The sequence below is a fragment of the Carex rostrata genome, chromosome 4, assembly GCF_964058835.1.
Source record: "Carex rostrata chromosome 4, lpCarRost1.2, whole genome shotgun sequence".
In the NCBI taxonomy this organism is placed as follows: domain Eukaryota; kingdom Viridiplantae; phylum Streptophyta; class Magnoliopsida; order Poales; family Cyperaceae; genus Carex; species Carex rostrata.
The window spans coordinates 2,491,642-2,509,665 of NC_135921.1; the positions used below are offsets into that span (position 1 = coordinate 2,491,642).

Consider the following 18,024-nt stretch of genomic DNA (forward strand, 5'->3'; position numbering starts at 1 on the left):
TTAATTAAAAGTTTATCTCGAAATATAATAAAACTAATTATTTTGTCAACAAATGACAAACATAATATTTTTAGGAGATAAAATATAGCATCCCACCATTTAATTTTGTATGATAAGTTTACTAAAATTATAAAGATTTATAAAAATATAAATAATGAAATAATGACAATTATTATATACATATTATTACATGTATATAAATAAGGCAAAGGCTTCTATGGTATTTACTATATTTGATAGACTCTTCTATAATATTTAAAATATAAGGGTCTTCTATGCAAATAATAGAAGGGTCTCCACTCTCCTGCTGACATGTAATCACTCCTATTAATCTCTCTGTGGGAAGTAGGAACATGTGACTATGTGAGTCATTCAAAAAGTAGGAATATAGGACGTGTGGTACTCTTTCTTTCTCGCTATGCGTTAAAAAAGACAGCATGCTTCAACAGGTCTTTTTCTCAAATTGGTTCGCAGTTTTTGAATAAAAACCGGTTAATTAATTCGGTTTTCCGGTTCAATTGTAGAGGTGATCTTTTAAGGGGAACCAAACTGGACAGGTAACCGGTTCCAATTTTTTCCGGTCCGATTTTGATAACACTGAAAATATATCTTTATTACCTTCTATTTTGAGAACATGATTTTGATTATTACCAACTGAGAAAAAATTTATTTCTTTATATCTAATTTGTATCTAGGCTCTTTCTGTCTTGTCTTTATACAATCAATTAATATATAATATACCTGATTAATAAAGACAGATTCAAGACAATCATCTCAAAAAGAGAAGTCCAGAACTTGATTTTTTATTTTTATTTTCTCAATACGCCTTGATTAATTTACTCAAATCATATCAACATGCCATGACTTGCTTGAACTTTTAAATAATCACTTACAGATAATTGTAAGATAATTACAATATTTTTTTTTAATATTGTCAAATCAGAATTTATTGAGAACAACAAATTAATTAATTAACTATAAATAAACAATAAGATGGAAAGATATCTCTGTGGCAAACTCTTGTCTTTGACTCTTCGTTTACTTTATTTCAATATATGTTTTTTCTTATAAAAAAAATATCTATCAGGTTCTTACCTAAAATGTATATTTTTCAATTTAACTGAAATGCACCATAAAGCAACATAAGTCTTTATATGTAAAAAATATGATGTTGAACAAGATATGTATATCATTTATGATTATTTACAGAATAATTTTAGTATTAAATAAAGTTGGGCTTTTGTTACGAGCTAAATTGAAAAAATTTTAGTTAGCACTTCAATAATTCAAAATTAAACAACCACAACTCAAAACTCTCAAATTTAAAATTTACCATCCACACACTTTGGGGACGCGCATCAAATTTAGTTGGTGCGCACTCTGAAGAAGGGCACAAAACTTGGCTGATGCATACTCCGAAAAAGGGCACCAATTTAGTGCTCTAGCTGTGGGAAGGGAACAATTTTCTCTGCAGTTTTATTTCAATTTGAACTTTTTAGATAGAATGTTTGTTATGTAATACTTTATGTTATGTTGTAGTATAATTTATTAATTATGTTATAGTAGTCTAGTAGAGTTTAAGTTGTGTTGTAGTATAATTTACTAGTGATGTTGTGAAATTATTTGTGCTAATTTTTAGTCTCTAAAATTCAGTATTTTAAAACAAATTTCAAAACAAAACAGTAGGTGTGCGCCCTCGTAAAAGGCACCAAAGGGTACCAATTGGTGCCCTTCCACAATTAGAGCACCAAATTAGTGCCCTTCTCCGTATTGACAAGATTCGCGTATTATATCCGAATAATTCATATTTTTAGTGTTGCCGAACCGAACGCTGAATTATTCGGTTGACTGAACTTTGACCGAATTAAACCCAAATTATACTCGAATTTTACGAACTTTTCCCGAATTTTATGAATTATTCAAGAATTTTTCCCATAAATGCATACATACATACATACATATTTTTTTTCTTTTCTCTCTTGCAGGACTGAGATCTCAGGTCCGGATAATTTCGAATAATTCTTGAATTATACCCGAATTATTCCCTAATCACGAATTTTTGACATCACCGAACCGAACCCAAATAATTCATTTGTCACTATGCCCTTCTCTAGGGTGTGCACTAGTCAGATTTGGTGCACGTCCCCATGCTGCGTGGGTGGTAACTTTTAAATTCTAGAGTTTTGGATGATGATTGTTTAATTTCAAATTATTAGGGCGCTATTAAAAATATTTCACCGAAATTTTTATTCTCACCATAATAAAAAAAATAAAAATAAACCAAAACATCCTAGATTTTCGAAATTTCCACATTTATTCGGGACGCACAGCCAATCTGCAACTCATTTATGGGGTGCAGTAGATTGGCTTAGAGGTCCCCAAAACTTAAATATATTCAATATTGCATTGCATTTTTTTGTGTTTTTAGGGGATCTCTAAGTCAATCTGTGGCCCCCCATAAATGGGTCGTAGATTGGCTGTACAGCCCGGATAAATATGGAAATTCCCAAATCTAAGGTGTTTTGGTTTATTTTTATTTTTTTTGTGCTACAAATAAAAATTTCGGAAAATTTCGGTGAGCTAAAATACAAATAATTTAAAATATACAATTTTTTTTATATGTCTTAACAATCAATAAGTCACTAAATCTAAATGTGAGGTTCTTATATTTTTTACTAAATGTCAGCTTCTAGACATTATTATACGCCATTATATATTTAACCGTAATAGAAAAAAAAATGGCATTATGAATCTGAATTTTCCAAGTTCTAACATTTTCACCTTTCCAAATCACACCCGAAAAATACTCGGCTTGCACACAATTAATCACACTAATAATCTCGAGTCAAGATATAACCCAACAAAAACAAAATTAATATGAACTAAAATCGAACTAAAGATCCATCAACTTCACCACCATCATTAAAATCATAGCTAAAAATCAACTCCAGCAAAAACCTTCCTCACCTGTTCAAGCGTCACGAGCAGAACGACCGTGAACGGCCCCTGCCGTGTCACCGTCGGAATAAACCCTTTGTAGAGCGCTCTCACCCCCTCTTTACTCACCGTCTTCACCAAACAATCAATAGCACCAGCATATGGCGCCGGTTTCCCGCACTCCACCTTCATATTCATAACCCTTGTTTTTACCACATCAACCGGGTTCGATGTAGCTGCCGCCACCAACCCGGCTGTGAAACTTGCTGCCGTCTGGGTCCCCAGCCCGTCAGTCTCCTTCCCCCTCCATCCCAGTATTGCCTCCTTTGCTTGATCATATGTGGCGAGTTGTGATGCGGTCACGATCATGGCACGGTTGATCGTCAGAGATGATCCCCTCCACAGGCTCGTGATTCCTTCGTTACGTGCCATGCGGGTTATTGCATCAGCGACACTCTTGTAGTTGCGGCGCTCGGCTAATGGGAGGCGACCATCAGCCTGCATTCTTACCATTGCCACGTCAGCAGGGTTGCCGACGGCAGCGCCGATGCCACCTGAGATGAAACCCGCAGCGATTTTGAGTTGCACTGGGAGAGATGTGCCATCGCCATTAGGCGACCATTTCTTTTTCAAGAAATCGTACAAACCCATGCGGGTGGTGGAGTAAACAGCTTGACGAAGGACAGTGGCGGAGACGCCAGAGAAGAGGCCCAGTGGGCCTTCCGAGCGAAGAATCTGGACCCCGACTGTTATTGGGCCGGGTTTGGGAACTGGAGGAGGTGGCGGGAGGTGGTGGTGAGGCAATGGCATCGTGGCCCCTCTATGGAAAGAGAGCGCCGGTCTAAGAGCAGGGATAGGTGCCGCGACGGTTTCTCCTTGAAGTTGCATTCTAACCTTGATCAAATCAAGAGGATGCGTGGAACAACCAGCGATTACCGCAGCAATGCCTCCTTCGGCGAATCCCTTCAGACCCATCTCTGTTTTCTTAGATCAAATCAAAAGAAACTTTCTTTCTCTGTAACAGAGATGGATTGAAGCAACTCGAATCTGTGAATTTTACCAATTGAAGATGTAAATCGAGATAAAAGGAGAAACAAATACGGGACTTGGCTTCTGTGTGACATATGCTATATATGCTATTGTTTTTTCTCTTTACATTAACATTTGTTGAGAGAAGAGAGAGACAGAGAGGCTATTTATAGTAGAGAAGCGAAAGGGGACAAAGGAAAGTTGGTAATTTTGTAAAAAAATTTAGCCAATTGTAAATATCTTTCCACTTGAAAATGGAAAGTTGGTTAATTTTTAGAAATTAAAGGGCATCTTTCAATTTGTTTCCTTTGCCTCTCCACTTGACCTAAACGCGCAGGGGGATGGGTGCTTCACTTGTTCTTCATTGGGTTCCTTCTCTCCAAGGAGGCGGATGCTTTGATGACATAAGCCTTCTCTCTCTTTCTAGGGTTTTCGAATAAATTCGATGGTTAATGATCTCAACCGTTGGATTTGGAATCGGACAGTGGATCCGGACATGGAATATTCGTGGTGTATGGTTTTTTGGTTGGAATCATCGTAATTCGTAAAGTCGGTCCCTCAAAAGTGGGTTTCTAGTTTCGATGTTGTTTCTTTCAATTACTATATTTGAAGCGGGTAAGAAAAAGTAGATTTCGACCCGCTACATATATATATATAGATAAAATAATACAGTTTATAGAATGATGTAGATCTGGCTCGGGCCCAGTTTAATTGGAATTCGTATCCTCTGAGATATCTCAAACTTTGCGTGACTTTATGTAAAATCCCAACTGTTTAAATATGCTATGCACAAATCTCAAAGCACAAATAATACTGACCCCTACATCACCCCCGAATAGGCACCGGACACGTCGGTCACGCAAAAGTTGAGATATCTCAGAGGATACGCACTCGTTTAATTGGGCCTACGAAAGTTTGACGGCCTCAACAAAATAGTTTATGTTGCTCGTGATTTTTAGAAGGTACAATTACGGGGATCTTCGCAGAAAAATATTTCATGTTACTTGTTTCATTAATGGCGCAAATTTTATTTTACAAGTTACAACAATAGTGCACTTAATGGCTTATGTTATGTACAGTGTACAAATATAATTATTTCAAGAATGATAAAAATAAACAAAGAAGCCGAAAGAAGGATTGCTGCGCAGAATATAGTAAGTAAAATATCAAACAAAATTTAAAATTAATTCAGACAGGCGCATATTAAGAGAGATCCTTACTAAGTAAAATAATTGCTAGAATCCCTATAAATGATTAGCAAAATGAAATGTTGAATTTGAAGTCCTCTTTCAATTGGTTATTGGTCTGTTATGGAAAAAGTAACTTTCTGGCCTAAAAAAATTAGCTACTTTTCCTGGTTCTAACTGCAAAAATTCAGTTCCATAGATCAAAGAATCCGTATTATTGTATATTGTTTGAGCATCTTTCCATGGCACGTGTCGAACACGCGCCAGATTCCCACGTGTAAATTTCCTTTCTTGCCCCTCATATATCGGCCATTTTTATTAATATCCCTAAAAACTAATTAATTTTAAAAAAGGCCCCTGTCTATCATTTTTTTTATTTCTGCCCTGACCGCCTGGGTTTCAGGTGGCCCAAAATACCAAATGAGGCGCCAGCCCCCCGGGTGCCACATGGTTTTTATTTTTTTTATTTTTTTAGAGATCTTAGTATTTTGATTTAAATAATTTTGTGAAGAAATTTTTTTCTTGTTTAGAGTGTATGCCAAAAAATAAAACATTTGATATATTTATGAAGTGATGTCGTAACTCTTTATAACTGTGATTTTTATTTTTTATTTTTTTGGTGAACTTTGATTTTATTTGTCAGTTGAATATCACAAGTCTAAATATAATACTAATTAAGGACTTGGCTTTTATTCAAAAAATTTTAAGTTTTAACAGCTTGTTGATATCTTTTTTTTTCCGATTTTTATAATATATGTATAATATATACACATATACATATACACATACACATATACACATACACATATACATATATACATATACATATATACATATACATATACAAATATACATATACACATACACATACACATATACATATACACATATACATATATACATATATGCAATTTTTTTTATAATATATGTATATATGTATAAATATGTACATATACATATACATATACATATACATATACATATACATATACATATAAGTATATATACATGTAGAGTAAGGCTATGCTACTTCATGAATTAAACGGGGCATTTTAATTCGTGCTCATATCTCTAGTTTCGAAGTCCAAATATCCGATCTAAACCATTAGATGTTTAATCTATATTAAAATATGCTTGGAGACCAAATTTTACATTTTTTTGGAATTTTTTTACTATTTATTAAGATGGTTTGAAAATCGTTGTTTTTTAATGCCTACCGTCGAACGAAAACTTAAACTGGATTTTTGAGGCACTAAACGACATTTTTTTGAAATTCTGATGCTTCTAATATGACAATTACTGGTGTACCACTGGGGCAAAATCGGATCCATCTCATCCTCCCCTTTCCAAAAAGTGCTCATACGCGTAAATCCGACTTTCCTAGCCAAAGTTATGGCTGTTTAAAGTGTTTTTGAAAATTAAATTTTGAAAATTCATAACTAACTGTAGAAAAATCCAAATAAGTTGAAATTTATATCAATTATGTGTATTTTTGAATGCTCTACATGCTGGTGCAATCACTTTTGCAGTTTAGTCCCTGTATCAATCCCCACTACTTCATTAGAGGAATCTTGACGAGGAGACTATTGGAGGACTGAAAAGAGAGGATCATCATATCAAGTTACGCACGAAAATATGAAAGTTGACGCATAAACTAATGCAGTGACTGAAAAAGAAGGCCATAAAATTAGTGGAGACCATAATATAACATTCTTCCACTGTAGTTACGAGGACAAAAGAAAAACTGGAGTGCAAAAATGACTATAACCAAAATCTATGGTAAAAGTTTTTATTATAGAAATGTATTAAATATTTTGTAAATAATCTGAAAGATGGATTTTTTTTAATGGCATGAAAAAATTTTGAATTTTGAATTTGATTTCTTTAGACACTTTCTAATTGATTCGATCTTTTTGAGTTTGTATTGCATATCAACTATTGTCTATGGTTAATGATTTTGGTATGCATATAAATTTTAAGGAATCAAATCAATAATTTAGTTCTTTAAAATATACTTCAAATCAACTATTGTCTTATTTTTTGGCATACACTCTAAACAAGAAAAAAAATTTCTTCACAAAATTATTTAAATCAAAATACTAAGATCTCTATAAAAAAAAAAAAAAAAAACCGTGGGGCGCCCGGGGGGCTGGCGCCTCACTGGCCTTATGGGGCGCCCCAGGGGCTGGCGCCTCATTTTGTATTTTGGGCCGCCCGAAGCCCAGACGGTCAGGGCAGAAATAAAAAAAATGGTACACAGGGACCTTTTTAAAATTAATTAGTTTTTTAGGGATATTAATAAAAATGGTCGCTCATATATTTATTGCCTAAAGAAATTTGTCTGTCTCATATTAATCTGTCTAACTTAATTTATTAGACTCGAAAAAAACTTCACAAATAAAATAGACTCGAAAAATAACAGATTTAACATTCGATCAATTGAGTAAGAATTAAGTAATTTGGATATCGATTTTATTAAAAAAAATTAAGTAGAATCTGGTGTGATCATTGTACAATATTTTTTTTAAGCTTTAAATTTATTATATATAATTACAATTGAAATATAATACGATATCTTGTTCAAATTTATTTTTAATTGAATTTTTTCTATTCTAATATTCGTTAGAGAGTGTTATATTTTCTCAATTTTTTTCCTCGATGGTAACTTATTATGACTAATATTTAATTATTATTTTTAAACTGCCGAACCTGTATAACATAAAAGTTTACATTAAATACTGTTTACTTTTGATTAGTTAGGTATGGGTTAAAATGAATAATTCCAACCCTGGCCAATTTACACTCGTAACCAGGACTTGTTGCAAATTATAGAATTCGCTGTATTTCAAATCGTTGCAACCCTTACTAATTTTCTAATTTAATCCCGCCATTAATAAATAAAGAAATTTAGGTAGATCAACTTACCAATAACTCAAATTTACCTCATTTAAAATTGGATGCCCTTCTAATTTTGCAAATTAATATTATTTCAAACTTTCTTTTAAATATCCATTAAAAGGAACGGTTGAGGGTAATAAGAAATTAGAGGAAATAAAATAAACCATCAAATGAGTATAAATTTACTGATTTCCTCTAATTCTCACTTTCAAGCCCCTTGTAATTTCGGAAATTATTTTTTCTCAAAAAATTCTTCAGCAAGAGGCATTGAAAGTGGAAGATAATAAGATATTTAATAAATAAGAAGATTAATTTGGAAATCAAGAATGAAATTATATAAACAGGAGTTAAGAATTTGGAAATTATGAAATAAGTAAAGAAAATAATTTTCATCTAAAAAATAGTTATAACAACAAGAAATAATTATGGAAATCACTGTATGCCTTCCTGTTTTGCAATTTAATCTCATTTCACATTTTCTTTTTAATCTCCATTAAAAAGGAACGGTTGAAGGTAAGATATTAGAGAAAATCAAATAAACCATCAAATGGAATAGGCATAAATTTATTTGATTTCATCTAATTCTCACTTTCAAAGTCCTTGTAATTTTGGAAATCAACTATTTTTTTTTTATCAAGAAAGCTTCAGAAAGAGGTATTGGAAGATAAGATATTGGAGGAAATCAAATAACACAAAAAAAAAAAAAAATTGCATTTATTTAATGTCCTCCAATTCTCATTTTCCAGACCACTAATTATTATTAATTTAACTATTTTCCCTTTAAAAAAAGGGTTTTCTCTGTATATTTGCAATTTGGATATTATTAACAGCTTTGCAATTTTATAGAAGAGTTGAGATGAGAAAAGGACCAAAAAAGAAAAATGCATGTGGTGTGAGATTCTTATTCCAAATCACAAGACTTGTATGGTTCTCACGCTTTTTGTCTCCCTGACAAAGTAGTTGAATTTTTTTTACTGTTGACTGATAGTCAGTGGTAATTTTCAATTTACAAATTCTGAAGATTTCACCTCAGTTGGTATGGCTGTAAACGAGCTGGGCCTTAGCTCGGGTCGTTTATTTTGGTCTGAGTCTGGACTGAGCGAGCTGGACTTAGATCATCCGAGCCAAAACCCTTGGCTTAGCTTGTGACAAGCCAGCCCGAGCTAGCTGACGAGCTGGCTCGCTGGGCTTTATTGGGCTGCTATTATACAAATTCAAAATTAAAAAAAATAAGAAATCTCATTCAAAAAATTTAAGAAATTGTCCAATAGGCACATCTTCAAGCAACTAAAGTCCATATCCTTTCTTCTCAAACCGAAAATATATCAATTTTGCATAATTGCGCCTTTGAAAATGGGACTGGACTTAAAATTATACAGAACTAAACCCTAAATCCACTGTAGCTTAACGAGCCGAGCTGGCCCGGTCTGAGCTGACCCCTGGCTCAGCTCGTTTATTTTGGCCCGAGCCTGAGCCGAGCTGGCTCGTTAACAGCTCAGTCCACTACCGAGTGAGCTAGAGGCGAGCCACGAGCGAGCCGCGAGCTTTTTTGACAGCCCTAGACAGTTGGGATTAAAAAATAGTGTTATTCAATATAACTATATAAGCCTTTTTACAGTTTTAGTCATTTTTATTTATTATTAAAAATAAATTATTGTTGATCTAGGAATGAACTAAAATTTAGCAGCAGTTTAATGAAAGTAAACAAAAAAAAAAAAAAGAGTAAATATGGTTTTCTGATATTTTGTGCAGCCAAAATAATTATGTAAAAACAATAGCAGCCATTTAGAATTTTAAATAATCCTAGTGTATATACTTCACTTAACACTCTTCAACGTGGCATACACATGCAGAAATGAACAAGTATACAATTAAATTTAAAAAGAATTTCATATTATCTTATTCAGAATTCTAACATTTATGGGATGGTAGGGATTAAAGCTACTATTTAGTTCAATTAATATTTTTTTATTTATTCTGAGGTAGTTATAATATTTGTTTTTCTTATTTTACTAAAAGAAAAAAGTGGGACATGCTATCCGCAGATCCGCTTGATCTATTCTAACCGTTTACGAATAAATTCGTTCATTAGTGATCTCGACCGTTGGATTTGGAATCGGACAGTGGATCCGGATATGAGAATATTCGGTTCAAATGTGGGTTACCTGTTTCGATGTTGATTCTTGGAGTTGCTGTATATTAAGCGGGTTGAGATATAGTTAAATCTCGACCTGCTACACATAGATCTATAGATAAAAGAATACAGTTTAAAGTAAGATTGTAGACCTGGTTTGGGCCCAGAATCCTTTTTGGGCTACAGCTTACTTGGGCCTATGAAAGTTAGGCGGCATCAACAAAATAGTTTATGTTGCTCATTAGTATTTAACAGTGTACAAATATAATTCTTCCAAAAATGATAGAAATAAACAAAGAAGCAAAGAAAAGGATTGTTGCGCAGAAAATAGCAAGTGAAATGTCTAGAAAGTACAAATTAGGAGAGAGATTGTTCCTTTTTTTATTTGACATGTTTAATATTTTTGTATATCCTAAGTAAAATAATTGCTAGGATCCATATGAACTATTGATGTCCTTTTCCAATTTATCTCTTCCGGAAAAAAAGTAACTTTGTTACCAAAATAATTAGCTACTTTTCCGGGTTCTAACTGCAAAAATTCAGCTCCATAGAAATAGATTAAATGGGAATCTCAATATGGCGTCTAAGAAATAATTTAGCACCTCACCTGAAATGGTGCTTGGGGAAAGGGGATAAATTTCACGTATTTTCTCAGCCGTGGTTCGATTTTTGGCAATCTATCAAACCATTTACAAAGGAGCAGAGGGAGATCAAAGTCAAAGAAAATATTGATCAATACAGTTAATTTGGTTATATTTGTCACCATCATGTGGTCATTTATGGAAGGAGAGATGCATGTTTGTTTTCACTGACAAGCTGCAGTCAGTCAAGGGGGTTCTCTCTGCTGCCATGGCACAATTAGGACCTGTTCGATTGTTACTGTGCCTGTGAAAAAAAAATCACTTAGGACCTGCTCGACTGTTACTGTGCCTGTGAAAAAAAAATCATTTAGAGTGAATTTTTTTTGAATAATTATAACAAACCCTCCACTTCCATCCCCCCATTTTCCCCGCACTCTCTCTCTTCCTTAAATGCCATATATCCCCCCACTAATTTTCCTAAAAGTTTCCTTTTATCCCCTCACTAATTTTCCTAAAAGTTTCCTTTTATCCCCCCACTAATTATAAGAACCCCCCACTCCCATCCCCGCATTAATTATGCATTCCTCTAATAACAATTCTCGCGTTAATTATTGCTTTAAAAACAATCTGCGCATTAATTATACTGTTATCTAATAACAATCACTGTTAATAAATGCTTATCTGTTAATTGATGTTCAAAAAAGTATTTATCATTATTTCTGAGAAGTATTTACCCTTGTAACATAGAGTATTTATCCATGTAACATAGAGTATTTATCATTATGTCTGAAAGTATTTATCATTGATGTTTTACTGTAAGTTGCAATTATGTCTGAGAAGTATTTATCTATGCAATACAAAGTATTTATCCATGTAACATAAAGTATTTATCATTATGCATGAGAGTATTTATCATTGATGTTTTACTGAAAGTTGAAAGTATGCCTAAGAAATATTTATCCATGTAACATAAAGTATTTATCCATATAATGTCAAATATTTACCCATGTAACATAAAATATTTATCATTATGTCTCAGAGTATTTATCATTGGGTGAGGGGATTGTTTATTTAATGGTCTCCAGTTGTGCGGGGACGATTCAAAAAAAAAAAAAAAAATTTGCGGGGACAATTAATGGATTGATTTATTCTTTCATAAATAGAGATCATTGCATAGGGTTTAATACCTGACAAATTCAAGTTAAATACTTCGATGCTTCAAGTTAAATACTAACAGTTTTTTAAACGTTCATTCATGATTGAGTGGTCCCCCAATGTTTAATGGTCCCCAGCTATGCGGGGATGATTCAAAAAAAAATGAAATTTTGTGCGGGGACAATTAATGGATTGATTTATTTTTTCATAAATAGAGATTATTGCATAGGGTTTAATACCTGACAAATTCAACGTAAATACTTTAATGCTTCAAGTTAAATACCCGCAGTTTTTTAAACGCTCATTAATGATTGGGCGGTCCCCCCATGTTTTTTTTGGCAGTATCTGCGGGGATAAATGCGGGGATAAACCTGCGGGGATTGTTATCACTGTCCATTTTTTTTCCCACATACACAGTGTTTCAACCATTCAAATTGGATCCGAAGTCAAGTCCATTTCCATTCCCGTCTGGCAGCCGAACATGCCCTTAAGCATCTATGAAAAATGTGGCATGTTCACAATGCTAGTTCAACGGTATCAGCTGAGAATCGTACCAGTCCAGCTGAAACCATACCAGATGGGACGGGTACTGGCAGGGTTCGTTTTTATTGCTTAAAATTCTATGCCAACTCCATTAATCTGTGTAATTTGATTTATTAGATTCGAAATAACAGATTTAAAATTTGATTAGTTAGATATAATTATAATAGCAATATCTTGTTAAAATTATTTTTTAGTTAAGCTTTCTCTATGTTATTGTTACTTTGAGAATATTATGTTTTCTTGTAATTTTTTTCCCACAAATATAACTTATTATTACTATTTTTTTTTGTAATGAAATCTGCCGAATGCGCTTAACATGCATGAATGTTTAGATTGAATGTTGTTTGCCTTTAATTAATTATTCACGGATTAAGAAAATTATAATCCAACACCAGCAAAATCAGTAGTAGTTGCAAATGATAGAATCTATTGTATTTAAAATATTTGCAACCCTTACTAATTTCCTAATTAAAATCCGCCGGTAATACACAAAGAAATTTTCAGTAAGTCTCAATGCCAAAATATAAAGTGAGTGAAGAAAATAAATTTAATATAAAAGGTAGTTATCAATAATCACTAAAAGGAACATTTTAATTATGACGGAGACTGTTTAAATAAAGACCTCACCAATAACTCAAATTGACCCCTTCTCGTTTTGCAAATTAATCTTATTTCATATTTTCTTGTAAACCTCCATTAAAAAGGAATATTTGAGGAAATCAAATAAAACCATCAAATCAAATAGGCATAAATTTATTTGATTTCATCTAATTCTCACTTTCAAAGTCCTTGTAATTTTGGAAATCAACTATTTTTTTGAAAAAGAGTTATTGGAAGATAAGATATTGGAGAAAATCAAATAGCACAACTAAAAATGCATCTATTTAATGTCCTCCAATTCTCATTTTCCGGACCCCTAATTATTATTATTTTAACTATTTTCTCTCAAAAGAAATTTTCAATAACACTCACTTTCAGGATGAATTTCTCTATATATTTACAATTTAGATATTACCAATAGATTTGCAATTTTATAGAAGAGTTGAGATGAGAAAAGGACCAGAAAACAAAAAATGCATGTGGTGTCAAATTCTTATTTCAAATCACAAGAGTTGCATGTTTCTCATGCTTTTTGCCTTTCTGACAAAGTAGTTGCATTTTTTTTACTTTTTTACTTTTTATTTTTATCAAAAATTAATTCTTGTTGATATAGGAACGAAACTAAAATTAATTAGCAATTTAATTAAATAATAAAATAGGGTTCCCTGTTATTTTTTGCAGAGAAAAAAAATTATTCAAGAACAATAGCAGCAATTTAGAATTTCAAATAATCCTACTTATACACTTCATTTAATGCTCTGCAATGTGACATGCACATGCACATGCAGAAGAGACAAGTTAGGGGTGTCAATGGCACCCTTTTACCCGTTTACCCGACCCGTATTGTATCCGATTTTTCGGATAAGGGTAAGATTTTTATTTCGTTAGCTAATCGGGTACGGGTAAGGGTAATGATTTTTTTTCGTTATCTTACCCGTTTTAGTATAAGATAATTTAAAAAAAATAAAATTACATATATAAATATATATTTGTATAAAGATGATACATGATACAATAAAGTTTTTGTATTTTATTAAATTTTTATAATACAAATTAGTTGTATTCATTATTATTTTTTTCTTATTTTAAAAATATTTTATCGAAAACACAAATTGATATGTTAATGACACTTTTTTATCCGTTTACCCGACCCGTACCGTATTCGAAAATACGGGTAAGGGTAAAGATTTTTTTTCGTTATCATAACGGGTACGGGTATGAAAATGTCTCCACCCGACCCGTATCGTACCCGTTGACACCCCTAAGACAAGTATACAATTTTTTTTAATTATTTTTCACACATAATCATATTATCTTATTCAGATAATCCGCTCCGAATTCAGATAATCCGGTGGATCGAATGCGGATAATTTTTAAGCATTAGGCAGAGATTCGGATATGGATTCGGATTTGGAAAGCGATTATTTTACTTCACACTCATATTTTGCAATTTCAAAATCCAAACGACCGATCTGAACCGCTCAACGTGATCTCCATATTGAAATGTGCTTGGAGACCAAATTTTACTGTTTTTTACTGTTCACAGCAAAACGGTAGTTTTCAAAATTACTTAATAAATAGTAAAAAAATTCCAAAAAATGTAAAATTTGGTCTCCAAACACATTTAAATATGGAGATCACATCTAACGGTTCGGATCGGTCGTTTGAACTTTCAAAATGAAAATACGGCGTGAAGTAGAAACTCATTTTACTTCGCAACTCACCGTAGCCCATCTCTAATATAAAATATAAATGGTATCATAAATGTACTAAATCTTATGCTTTTAACATATAACATAAAATTTGCAATTGAAAACTTGTGTTATAGATTGAAATGTATTTTAATTCTTATCAACTATTGCTAAAATTGTTGTACAAAATGATAAAATTCAATACATATTGAATATGTGATTAGTTTCTAACACCTTTAACAAATTTACTTTTTTTTTTTTTCTGAAATCGAAAATATTGTGCTGAAAATAATAATTGAATGGTATGTAAGTCGATCTGTAATAGTTATGAAATATTTTTTTATAAACCATAATTAGAAAAAATATTTTTATGAAACCAACATGATTACTTTTATTTTATTTTTTTTACAAAAATCATAAGAACCGAAATGCCATTTCGGTCCCGTTTTTTTTTTTTTGGGGACTGAAATGGCAATTCGGTCCTATATATTTTTACAATTTTTCAACATATTTTTTTCTCAAAATCTATGAACGGCTGGGACCGGAATGACATTCCGGTTCTTATGATTTTTATAAAAAAAAATAATCATGTTGGTTTCATATATTTTTTTTTTCTAATTATGGTTTATAAAAAAAAATTCATAGTTATGGCTGTTCTTATTTCACTAACAGAATAAATAAAAAAAAAAAACGATTACTGATGTGTTTTTTTTTTTAAAGTTGTATTTATACCACCAAATTTTTATGAATCAAAGCTTCTAACAACAATAGAAACTGTCTAGATCTCCTGCACCTGTATATGCCTCCCTAATTTCCATTCAAAATAATATCTTGACACATCTTGATGCTTGATTTTTGCACCAGGAAATGACCATCTGTTTTATTCTGTACATCTACTGATTCTATACTGGTACATCAAAATCATAAATGTTGATATCTTTTATCTTTAATATTCACAAAAATAAATTTAAACCTATGACATTAAATTTGAAAAAACTTGAAACATAACACAATGACTAAAAATAAAAATAAAAATACAATACAAGTAACCATACACCCCAAAATATTAGAACAAATTACTCAGGTAAGAAAATGACTAAAAAAATATATTAGAACAAACTACTCAAATAAGAAAATGACTTAAAAAATAGTGATCACAATGATTATTGAACAACATAACATTTAAGTTAACAACATTACGAGACAATAATACAACTTAAAAAAATGATCATTACGTAATCATATAATAATAAAACAATCCAGTCAATTATCATTACATAATCGTATAACAAAAAATTATAGGGAAAATTAGATCCATGCCATCCCAAAACTTCAAATTTAGAAATATGCCACTCCAAAGTTTTGATTTTGTTAAATGCCACTCCAAATCTCACTTATTAAGATCCATGCCATCAATACCAAATTATTATACATTTGTAATAAAAAATAAACATAAAATGTTGTATTTTGAGTGGTATTTTCATATATTCCACAAATACCCTCATCCTTTCATTTCTACACCTTTAATGGGTCTAATCCGATCCAAATTTGATAAGTTAAACAATACAAAACCCTCACCCGTCGTTCTTTCCGCATCCTCTCTTCATCTCCTCTCTTCCCAGACGTACTGGTAAGATATAGTCAGATTTCTGATCCCTCAAAAAACTGCCATGCTTAAAAGAAATAAGTGCTAAAATAGCTATATAAACATTGGGTTATAATATATTTTAATAAGTGCTAAACTGCCATGCTTACAAGAAATAAGATTTATGATAATTTTAATCTTTTTTTTTAATTTAGTCATTGGGTTATAATATATTTTTATTGTGATTGTTGTTATTATTTTGTTGCCAGTAGCTTTTCATAGTCTACTTTTTTTTAAAAGCAATGAAACAAATATAAAACAAAATAAAATAATGGCAACAAATATAAAACAAAATAAAATAATGGCATATCAAATTTGTGTAACGAATACAGTGGCATACCAAATTTGGGTTCTTTGGATCTCAATGTTTCATTTCATTTAGACCTTTGCTTGGTTTATACTGGTATCAGAACAGCATGAGGATCAGGTATGGCAATTCTAGTTCAAGAGCTCCCACTGTTCCAACGGAGAGGAGGCGAGTTAGGGTTGGCGTTAATCAATTCTCTTCATTGCCTTCGTTTGTTCCATAGCGATCTGTTTCATATCATCTGTTGGAGTGGGGAGGAGGGTTTTGGATCAAGGTTATTTTGGTAACTTCAATTATTATGCAAATTGTTAAATTAAAATTATACATTCATATTGTATTGGTGGCATGAATCTTAATAAGTGAGATTTGGAGTGGCATTTAACAAAATCAAAACTTTGGAGTGGCATATTTCTAAATTTAAAGTTTTGGAGTGGCATGGATCTAATTCCCCCAAAATTATAACATTTGTAATAATATGATAGAAAAATTATCCAAATAAATTAATTTATTGACAATTAATGAAGAGTTTAAATGAAATTGTTGAGAACTAATTTATTTTAATCAGGATGAATTAATTTGTAAGCTGAAGATATCCAGCAAAAAATGCAAACGAAAATTCGTTTAAACATGTATAACTAGGGCTGCAAACGAACCGAACCAAATCGAATTGGGTCTAGTTCGAATTCGAATTCGAAATTATTTTGAACCGAACCCAATTCGAAATTGAAATAGATTTCGAACCTAAAAGGTCAATTCGAATTTGGTTCGGTATAATTCGAATTTGGTTCGGTATAATTCGAACTAGTTCGATTTGATTCGAAATTAGTTCGAAATTGAGCTAGAGGAGAAGAAATGGCGGAGGAGGCGGAGGGTTTTCGTTTTCGCAAATTGAGCTGGAGAGGACAGGCAGAGAGAGAGAGGGGTTCGCGAATTAATGCAATAAAGTAAAATTTGGTGAAGCAAGAAAAATTCTCACAGATTAGGCTTGGTACTTTTTAATTGGGCTTGGCACAACCTAACAATATCAAAAGGTTCGCGAACTGACCTTTTATTCGAATTGGGTTTGGCACTTTTTATTTCGAATTGGGCCTAGTTCGTAAACCACACGAATCGAATTGGGCCAGATTCGAATTCGAAATTGAATTAATTTCGAATCGAACTGGTTTGAATTAATTTCGAACCGAATTGCTTTCGAATCGAATTTTTTTCGAACTTTTTCAAATCGAACTCGAATCGAATCACGAATCTCGAATTTTTTGTGCACCCCTATGTATAACTTTTAATAAGAAACTTCAATTTTTTTTATTATGGCTTTAT

The 18,024-nt window shown here is 32.1% G+C and overlaps 1 pseudogene across 1 annotated transcript; it reads right to left on the reverse strand.

Annotated features, from left to right (window-relative positions):
- Window positions 1–2,753: 2,753 nt before the first annotated feature.
- LOC144553626 (mitochondrial uncoupling protein 5 pseudogene) lies at window positions 2,754–4,098 on the reverse strand (annotated as a pseudogene). Its single transcript, XR_013511399.1, has one exon. The product of XR_013511399.1 is annotated as a mitochondrial uncoupling protein 5 pseudogene (transcript).
- Window positions 4,099–18,024: the final 13,926 nt, after the last annotated feature.